Source organism: Argopecten irradians, unplaced genomic scaffold (assembly GCF_041381155.1).
Source record: "Argopecten irradians isolate NY unplaced genomic scaffold, Ai_NY scaffold_1277, whole genome shotgun sequence".
In the NCBI taxonomy this organism is placed as follows: domain Eukaryota; kingdom Metazoa; phylum Mollusca; class Bivalvia; order Pectinida; family Pectinidae; genus Argopecten; species Argopecten irradians.
In genome coordinates, this window is record NW_027188743.1 from 4,954 (window position 1) to 13,516 (window position 8,563).

The 8,563-nt window shown below is 33.3% G+C and overlaps 3 non-coding genes across 3 annotated transcripts; all 3 read left to right on the forward strand.

The window, feature by feature from the left end:
- The first annotated feature begins 325 nt into the window (after window positions 1–325).
- Trnas-gcu (transfer RNA serine (anticodon GCU)) lies at window positions 326–410 on the forward strand. The gene has a single exon. It is a non-coding gene; the product is annotated as a tRNA-Ser (tRNA).
- A 2,225-nt stretch (window positions 411–2,635) lies between these two features.
- Window positions 2,636–2,715, forward strand: Trnas-gcu (transfer RNA serine (anticodon GCU)). Its single transcript has one exon. It is a non-coding gene; the product is annotated as a tRNA-Ser (tRNA).
- A 2,138-nt stretch (window positions 2,716–4,853) lies between these two features.
- Trnas-gcu (transfer RNA serine (anticodon GCU)) lies at window positions 4,854–4,937 on the forward strand. Its single transcript has one exon. It is a non-coding gene; the product is annotated as a tRNA-Ser (tRNA).
- The last annotated feature ends 3,626 nt before the right edge of the window (window positions 4,938–8,563 follow it).

Sequence of the window (8,563 nt, forward strand, 5' to 3'; positions counted from 1 at the left end):
CGACATTATATTTGGCTATTTGAGTGCTAAAATAAGGTGTTTATTCTTTTGAACTCTTAGCAAATCACATATTCTTGTTGGGTAAAATATGAAAGGTGATTGGTATTAAAGTCCGATGGCTTTATCGTTTATTAGATAAATCAGACAGTTTTGGACAGTTTGTGTGATTAATATCATAAAATTCATTGACATACAACAGTTGTTTGTAATATAACAAAAGAGGAAAATTATAGTGACATAATGATGATGCATCAAACTGAATGGACGAGTGTTTGCTTTATTGTTCAATGAACTTTTTTCATGCCTCAAACTTAGTGAGGAACAAGACGAGGTGGCCGAGTGGTTAAGGCGATGGACTGCTAATCCATTGGGGTCTCCCCCGCGTGGGTTCGAATCGGCCATCCTCGTCGGTTCATTTGTTTTAGCTAAATCTTTGATGAGAGAGAAGTAAGTATTTTCAATTTCATTTAATTTGATTGATTCATTTAGGATATGCTATACAGACAGACGTATTATTGAATATCAAATGTTATTTTATGGAATCATATCCACAGGACCGTTTATCGCAATTCTACATTACACATTTTACTATTGTTTGTAAGCTGACCTTCTTTAATTATCCAGATTGTTTGCGAACATTCGGTTAAAACGAAACTGCAAATGGTATTTGACTAAAAACTTTCAGGAAGCGCGTCATTTATAACCCGTTTAGTTTCAATACTGGTAACAATAATGCAGATAGCATTAAACAAAATATAGCTGTAACTTTCCTTTTCAATGATGACAGATATATCCCTATCTGATAACCATGTGAATGAAAACAATATTTCCCACCTAACAACGAATGATTTTCACTTGCATTGCCAGCTTTAACTGAAGGGTAATTTCGCGTGTGTAATATTAAAAGAGAATTGCATCATGTCATAAAATTTTATATATAATTTTCAGTAACATGCATATTATATATAGTCATAAAAGACGTGGTGTCTAAGTGGTTTAAGGCGATGGACTGCTAATTCCTTGGGGTCTCCTCGCGTGGGTTCGAAGTCCCATCATCATCATCCTACATTTTGCTTTTCTGTAATCTTGCCTTTAAAACATAATATGGGAGATAACTCTAGCTGAGCTAGGGAGAACATATACTACTACTTTATACTAGATTTGTCCTGATACTTTTGTCAAGTATTTGTGGGAGAATTTGTGCAGAAGTGTAAATTTGGAATATCACTATTTAAGACTTACTATGCCACAGTCACAAATTTTCTTATTTGTGATAATATTTTCTGCAATTGTTTTTCATTAATTCTTTTCTGTAAAGTTGTTCAGGACACCGTTTATAGACCTTTATTACAAGAACTGGAGCAAATCAGTGCACTTTATTCTGAAACCAATTAGTATTTTTCTAAATGTAGCTTCAGAAGGGGATTTGGATAGATATTGTAGTAAAAATGCATTCAATATTATGTTTCAATGTTAAAACATCTGGATTGAGTTTGGTGTAGAGAAAAGCCCATTGATTTAATTTGCTATGGTGAAACTATTAAAAATTAAGTGTATGTAAGACGCAATGCGGAATTAAAGTTGAGGTGTTAAACAATACTATATGAACCAACATCTTTGAAAGCGTTTTTGAGATGGGTATAATTCAAGAAAAGCAACTCAAAAATCAGAGCGATGGTTTGTCATTTTACATGCTAAGCAATACTCAAATTCCTTCAAGGATTTAAGATTGCTTTTGTCGATTGCATTAGGTGATACATTGAGTTGCATTTGAAAAACAAATTGAATGAACTGTAGTTCATGTTGAAATTGTTATTGTAATTGTAATTAGGCCTTCCTACAACCTCTCCCTACCCTCCAAGCAAACTGTCACCCGTGGCTAAAAGAAACACGCCCCTCCCTTCCTTTGCTGGACGACTTGAATAACACTAACAATGCTAACGCTTCAGAAGAAACGAGAATGTGACGTTCTTTAATTTGTAGAAATCTTTTACGTGATATTCGCACATGTTAACAATAACAGTAAATATATTAAGTTGGAATTTTTTGAGTGCGCATTGTTAAGTATGATATATTTTTTTACGATGAATACAATGCTTGTAGAAAGGCGTTTTCAAAATAGGTCATTTATACTAGTGGTACCAGCATCCTTTATTTCATCTATCTACTAGACACACAAAATCACAACTGATGATTAGTTTCAACAAATATGAGGTGGTATTAAAAATAATTCTGTTGAATCGTTTGAACTGTAGGTGTTTCTCTCTCATGGGAACGTTTTAGAGTCAGTGGGGATACCAAACGACATTATATTGGCTATTTAAAAATAAGGTGTTTTATTCTTTAGACTCTTAGCAAATCACATATATCTTGTTGGTAAAAATATGAAAGGTGATTTGGTAATAAAAGTCCGAACGCTTTATCGTTTTAAGATAATCAGAGACAGTTTGGACAGTTTGTGTGAAATATCATAAAATTCATTGACATACAACAGTATTTGTTTGTAATATAACAAAAGAGGAAAATTATAGGACATAATGATGCATCAAACTGAATGACGAGTGTTGCTTTATTGTTCAAAATTTTTCAAGCCTCAAAACTGTAGTGAGGAGGGGGACTCAAGACGAGGAACCAAGACGAGGGCCGAGTGGTTAAGGCGATGGACTGCTAATCCATTGGGGTCTCCCCGCGTGGGTTCGAATCCCATCCTCGTCGGTTCATTGTTTTTAGCTAAATCTTTATTTGAGAGAAGTAAGTTTTCATTTTCATTTAATTTTGATTGATTCATTTAGGATATGCTATACAGACGTAATTATTGAATATCAAATGTTTATTTTATGGAATCATATTCACAGACCGTTTATCAATTCCTACATTACACATTTTTACTATTGTTTGAAGCTGAGCCTTCTTTAATTATCCAGATTGTTTGCGAACATTCGGTTAAAAACGAACTGCAAAATGGTATTTGACTCTAAAAAACTTTCAGAGAAGCGCGTCATTTATACCCGTTGATTCCAATACTGGTAACAATAATGCAGATAGCATATTAACAAAATATAGCTGTAACTCCTTTTCAATGATGACAGATATACCCTATCTGATGAATAACCATGTGAATATGAAAACAATATTTCCACCTAACACGAATGATGTTTTCACTTGCATTGCCAGCTTTAACTGAATGAAGGGTAATTTCGTGTAATATTAAAAGATTGCATCATGCCATAAAATTTTATATAAAATTTTCAGTAACATGCATATTTATATAGTCATAAGACGTGGTGTCTAAGTGGTTAAGGCGATGGACTGCTAATTTCCATACTTAGGGTCTCCCGCGCGTGGGTTCGAATCCCATCATCGTCCTACATTTTTGCTTTTCTGGTAATCTTGCTTTATTAAAACATAATATGGGAGAGTATAACTCTAGCTGACTAGGGAGAACATTATACTACTTTATACTAGATTGCCTGATACTTTGTCAAGTATTTTGTGGGAGAATTTGTGCAGTGTTTGAATATCACTATTTAATCTTGCTATGCCACAGTCACAAATTTTCATTTTGTGATAATATTTTCTGCAATTGTTTTTCATTAATTCTTTCTATAAAGTTGTTCAGACACCGTTATAGACCTTTATTACAAGAACTGCAAATCAGTGCACTTTATTCTGCTAACAATTAGTATTTTCTAAATGTAGCATCAGAGGGGATTGATAGATATCGTAAAAAATGCATTCAATATTATGTTTCAATGTTAAACCATCTGGATTGAGTTTGGTGTAGAAAAGCCATTGATTTAATTTGCTATGGTGAAACTATCAAAAATTAAGTGTTTGTAAGGCAATGCGGAATTAAAGTTGATGTGTTAACATTATTATATGACCAACATCTTTGAAAGCGTTTTTGAGATGGTTAATTCAAGAAAAGCAACTCAAAATCAGAGCGATGGTTTGTCATTTTACATGCTAAGCAATACTCAAATTCCTTCAAGGATTTAAGATTGCTTTTGTCAATTGCATTAGGTGACACATTGAATTGCATTTGAAACAAATTGAATGAACTGAAGTCCATGCTGAAATTGTTTGTAACTAGGCCTACAACCACTCCCGACCCTCCAAAAATGTACACACCGCCCCTGACCCCTTCCCTTTGCTGACTGACTTGAATAAACACTAACAATGCTTAAACGCTTCAGAAGAACGAGAATGTGACGTTCTTTAATTTGTAGAAATCTTTACGTGATATTCAGCTACATGTTAACAATAACAGTATATATTAAGTTGGAATATTTTGAGGCGCATTGTTAAGTGTAGATATATTTTTTACGATGAAATACAATTGTTGTAAGAAAGGCGTTTTCAAAAATAGGTCTTTTATACTAGTGTACCAGCATCCTTTATTTCATTCTACTATGGACACAAATCACAACTGATGATTAGTTTCAACAATATATGAGGTGGGGTATTAAAAATAATTCTGTTGAAATCGTTTGTAAATTGTAGGTGTTTTCTCTCAAGGACGTTTAAGAGTCAGTGGGGATACCAAACGACATTTATATTGGCTATTTGAAAATAAGGTGTTTTTTCTTTAGACTCTTAGCAAATCACATATTCCTTTTTGGTAAAATATGAAAGGTGATTGGTATTAAAGTCCGAAGGCTTTATCGTTTAAGATAATCAGACAGTTTGGACAGTTTGTGTGAAATATCATAAAATTCATTGACATACAACAGTTGTTTGTAATATAACAAAAAGAGGAAAATTATAGGACATAATGATGCATCAAAAACTGAATGAACGAGTGTTGCTTTATTGTTCAAAATTTTTCATGCCTCAAACTTAGTGAGGAACAAGACAGAGGTGGCCGAGTGGGTTAAGGCGATGGACTGCTAATCCATTGGGGTCTCCCCGCGTGGGTTCGAATCCCATCCTCGTCGGTTCATTGTTTTAGCTAAAATCTTTGATGAGAGAAGTAAGTTTTCATTTCATTTAATTTTGATTGATTCATTTAGGATATGCCATACACGACGTATTATTGAATATCAAATGTTTATTTTATGGAATCAGTATCACAGACCGTTTATCAATTCTACATTACACATTTTAACTATTGTTTGAAGCTGAGGCTTCTTTAATTATCCAGATTGTTTGCGAACATTCGGTTTAAAAACGAACTGCAAATGGTATTTGACTAGAAAAAACTTTCAGGAAAGCGCGTCATTTATACCCGTTGATTCAATACTGGTAACAATAATGCAGATAGCATTAAAGCCAAAATATAGCTGTAACTTACCTTTTCAATGATGACAGATATACCCTATCTGATAACCATGTGAATGAAAACAATATTTCCACCTAACACGAATGATTTTCACATTTGCATTGCCAGCTTTAACTGAAGGGTAATTTCGTGTAATATTAATAAGATTGCATCATGCGCATAAAATTTTAAATATAAATTTTCAGTAACATGCATATTTTATGTAGTCATAAGACGTGGTGTCTAAGTGGTTAAGGCGATGGACTGCTAAATTCCTTAGGGGTCTCCCCGCGTGGGTTCGAATCCCATCATCGTCCTACATTTTGGCTTTTCAGGTAATCTTTGCCTTTAATAACATAATAATGGGATGATAACTCTAGCTGACTAGGGATGAACATTATACTACTTTATACTAGATTTCCTGATACTTTGTCAAGTATTTGTTGGAGAAAATTTGTGCAGTGTTTGAATATCATCTTATTTAATCTTGCTATGCCACAGTCACAAATTTTCATTTTGTGATATATATTTTCTGCAATTGTTTTTCATTAATTCTTTCTGTACAGTTGTTCAGGACACCGTTATAGACCTTTATTACAAGAACTGCAAATCAGTGTGCACTTTATTATGAACAATTAGTATTTTCTAAATGTAGCATCAGAGGGGATTTATAGATATCGTAAAAAATGCATTCAATATTATGTTTCAATGTTAAAAACCATCTGGATTGAGTTTGGTGTAGAAAAGCCATTGATTTAATTTGCTATGGTGAAACTATCAAAAAATTAAGTGTTTGTAAGGCAATGCGGAATTAAAGTGTAAGGTGTTAACAATATTATATGACCAACATCTTTGAAAGCGTTTTTGAGATGGTTAATTCAAGAAAAGCAACTCAAAATCAGCAGCGATGGTTTGTCATTTTACATGCTAAGCAATACTCAAATTCCTTCAACGGATTTAAGATTGCTTTGTGTCGTATATTGCATTAGAGTGTACACATTTGACGTTATCATTTGAAACAAATTGAATGAACTGAGTAGTCCAATGTTGACTATTGTTTGTAATTAGACCTACAACCCCCTGCCCTACCCTCCAAAAAAATATAACACAACGCCCGGCTCAGCCCGCTCTTGCATCCTTTGCTGAAGAATTGAATAACACTAACAATGCTAACGGTGGGGCTTCACGCAAGAACAAGAATTTGACGTTCGTTTAACTTTGTACGGGTTAAATCTTTACGTTGGTTATTCGCAGCATGTTAACAAATAACAGCAGAATATTAAGTTGGAATTGTTTGAGCCGCATTTGTTAAGTGATATAATTTTTACGATGAGTACATATGGCTGTAAGAATAAAGAGGGCGTTTTCAAAATAGGTGTCTTTTATATATAAGTCGTACCGGAGCATCCTTTATTTCATGCTACTAGACACAAATCACAACTGATGATTATTTCACAAACAAATATGCGGTGGTTATTGAAAATAATTCTGTTGAAAATGTCGTTTGAAATGTAGGTGTTTCTCTCTCCAGTAACGTTTAGTGTATCAGTTTGGGCATACCAAACACACATTTATATCGGCTATTGAAAATAAGGTGTTTATTCTTTTAGACTCTTAGCAAATCACATATTCTTGTTGGCTTAAAGGGGGGTTATCTGAAAGTGCTTGGTATTAAAATCCTGAACACGTTTATTCGATTAAGAAAATCAGTACAGTGTTGGACAGTTTGTGTCGAAATATGATAAAATTTCATTGACATACAACAGGCTGTTTGTAATATAACAAAAGAGGAAAATTATAGGAGCATAATGATGCATCAAACTGAATGGACGAGTGTTGCTTTATTGTTCAAAATTTTTCATAGGCCTCAAACTTAGTGAGGAACAAGACGAGGTGGCCGGAGGAGTGGTTAAGGCAGATGGACTGCTTAATCCGTTGGGAGTCTCCCCGTAGGCGTTCGAATCCCTTCCCGTCGTCATTTTTTAGCTAATCTTTGAGTGAAGAATGAAGTGTTATTCATTTCATTTAATTTTGATTAAACATTTAGTTATGCCATTACAGACTATTATTGAATATTCAAAAAATTTTATGGAAATATCACAGACATCAATTCTATATACATTACACAAATTGTTTGCAAGACATCATCTTCTTTAATTATCATATGTTTTCAGTTAAAACGACTGCAAATCCTATTTGGTACCAGTACCTACCAAATTCACAAAAGCTTGCTGCAAATCCTCAGATTTTTCCAAGTCAAAAATGGTGTGAAAAAGTACAAAAACAAATAATACGTGTTACTTTCTACTTCATGCTATGCCTTTAGTGAATGTAACAGGATGATAAACATCTAGAAATGGCTGGTAAAATTTTGCAAATAAATTAACAAGAAATCCAACATGGCAGCCATGGACTACTTTTTCCAATGATTGTATGGAGGCCCATAGGGACTGTATCATAATTGTAAGAGAAAAATCACAAAGAACTGGAATGCATCTTTCAAATATTTTATCAACATTACACAATACATGATGGACAGTAAATACTATTAAAGTGAATTGTATGGAAACCCATCATTGTCCAGATGGCCTGTATCTATCACTTTACAAACATAATGATGTTTGATTAGTTATACGAGCCATAGCTGGACGAAAAATTGTGAAGTTATTTTTTACTTTTTCCTCGGTAATATTATATAGCAAAAAAGTTGTTGAGAATACAAATCATTTTGAAAGCACTTATTTAACATGTATTAAGCTTTATAAGCATTTGCAACAACAAATTTTCTGCACTGTAGATCTTTGCTTTATGTACATTTAGATTCAAAACATTATAGACCTTTAAGAAGATACTTCATGATCATCAGTTCATTTATAATAACATATATGTAATATCAATGTAAAAATGTTAAATTAAATGGAATAGACCACAAAATGCATCTTGGATAACCGTGTTACTCAATTCATTGGATTGTATATGTAGATATCATTGTTTTTTGCAGTATTACTCTCAATGACATAAGTAATATTTAAAATCCCAATTAAAATTAAAACTTTTGCATTGTTAAGTATTATAATTCTCAAAATGTTGGTTGAAAGCTTTTTAGTGGTGAATAACATATCAAAAACTCAAAATCAGATTCGTGAGCATGGAAGTTACAGCACATTTACCCTTAATTTTTTTCAAAATCTGAGCTCATATCACAAAACCTTTTCCACTTGGCTGACATGGTAAAATACCAAGGTAAATCCCGACTTTGGTCTCCTAGCTGAAATGTGTGTAGGGGGGCCTATGACATAGACT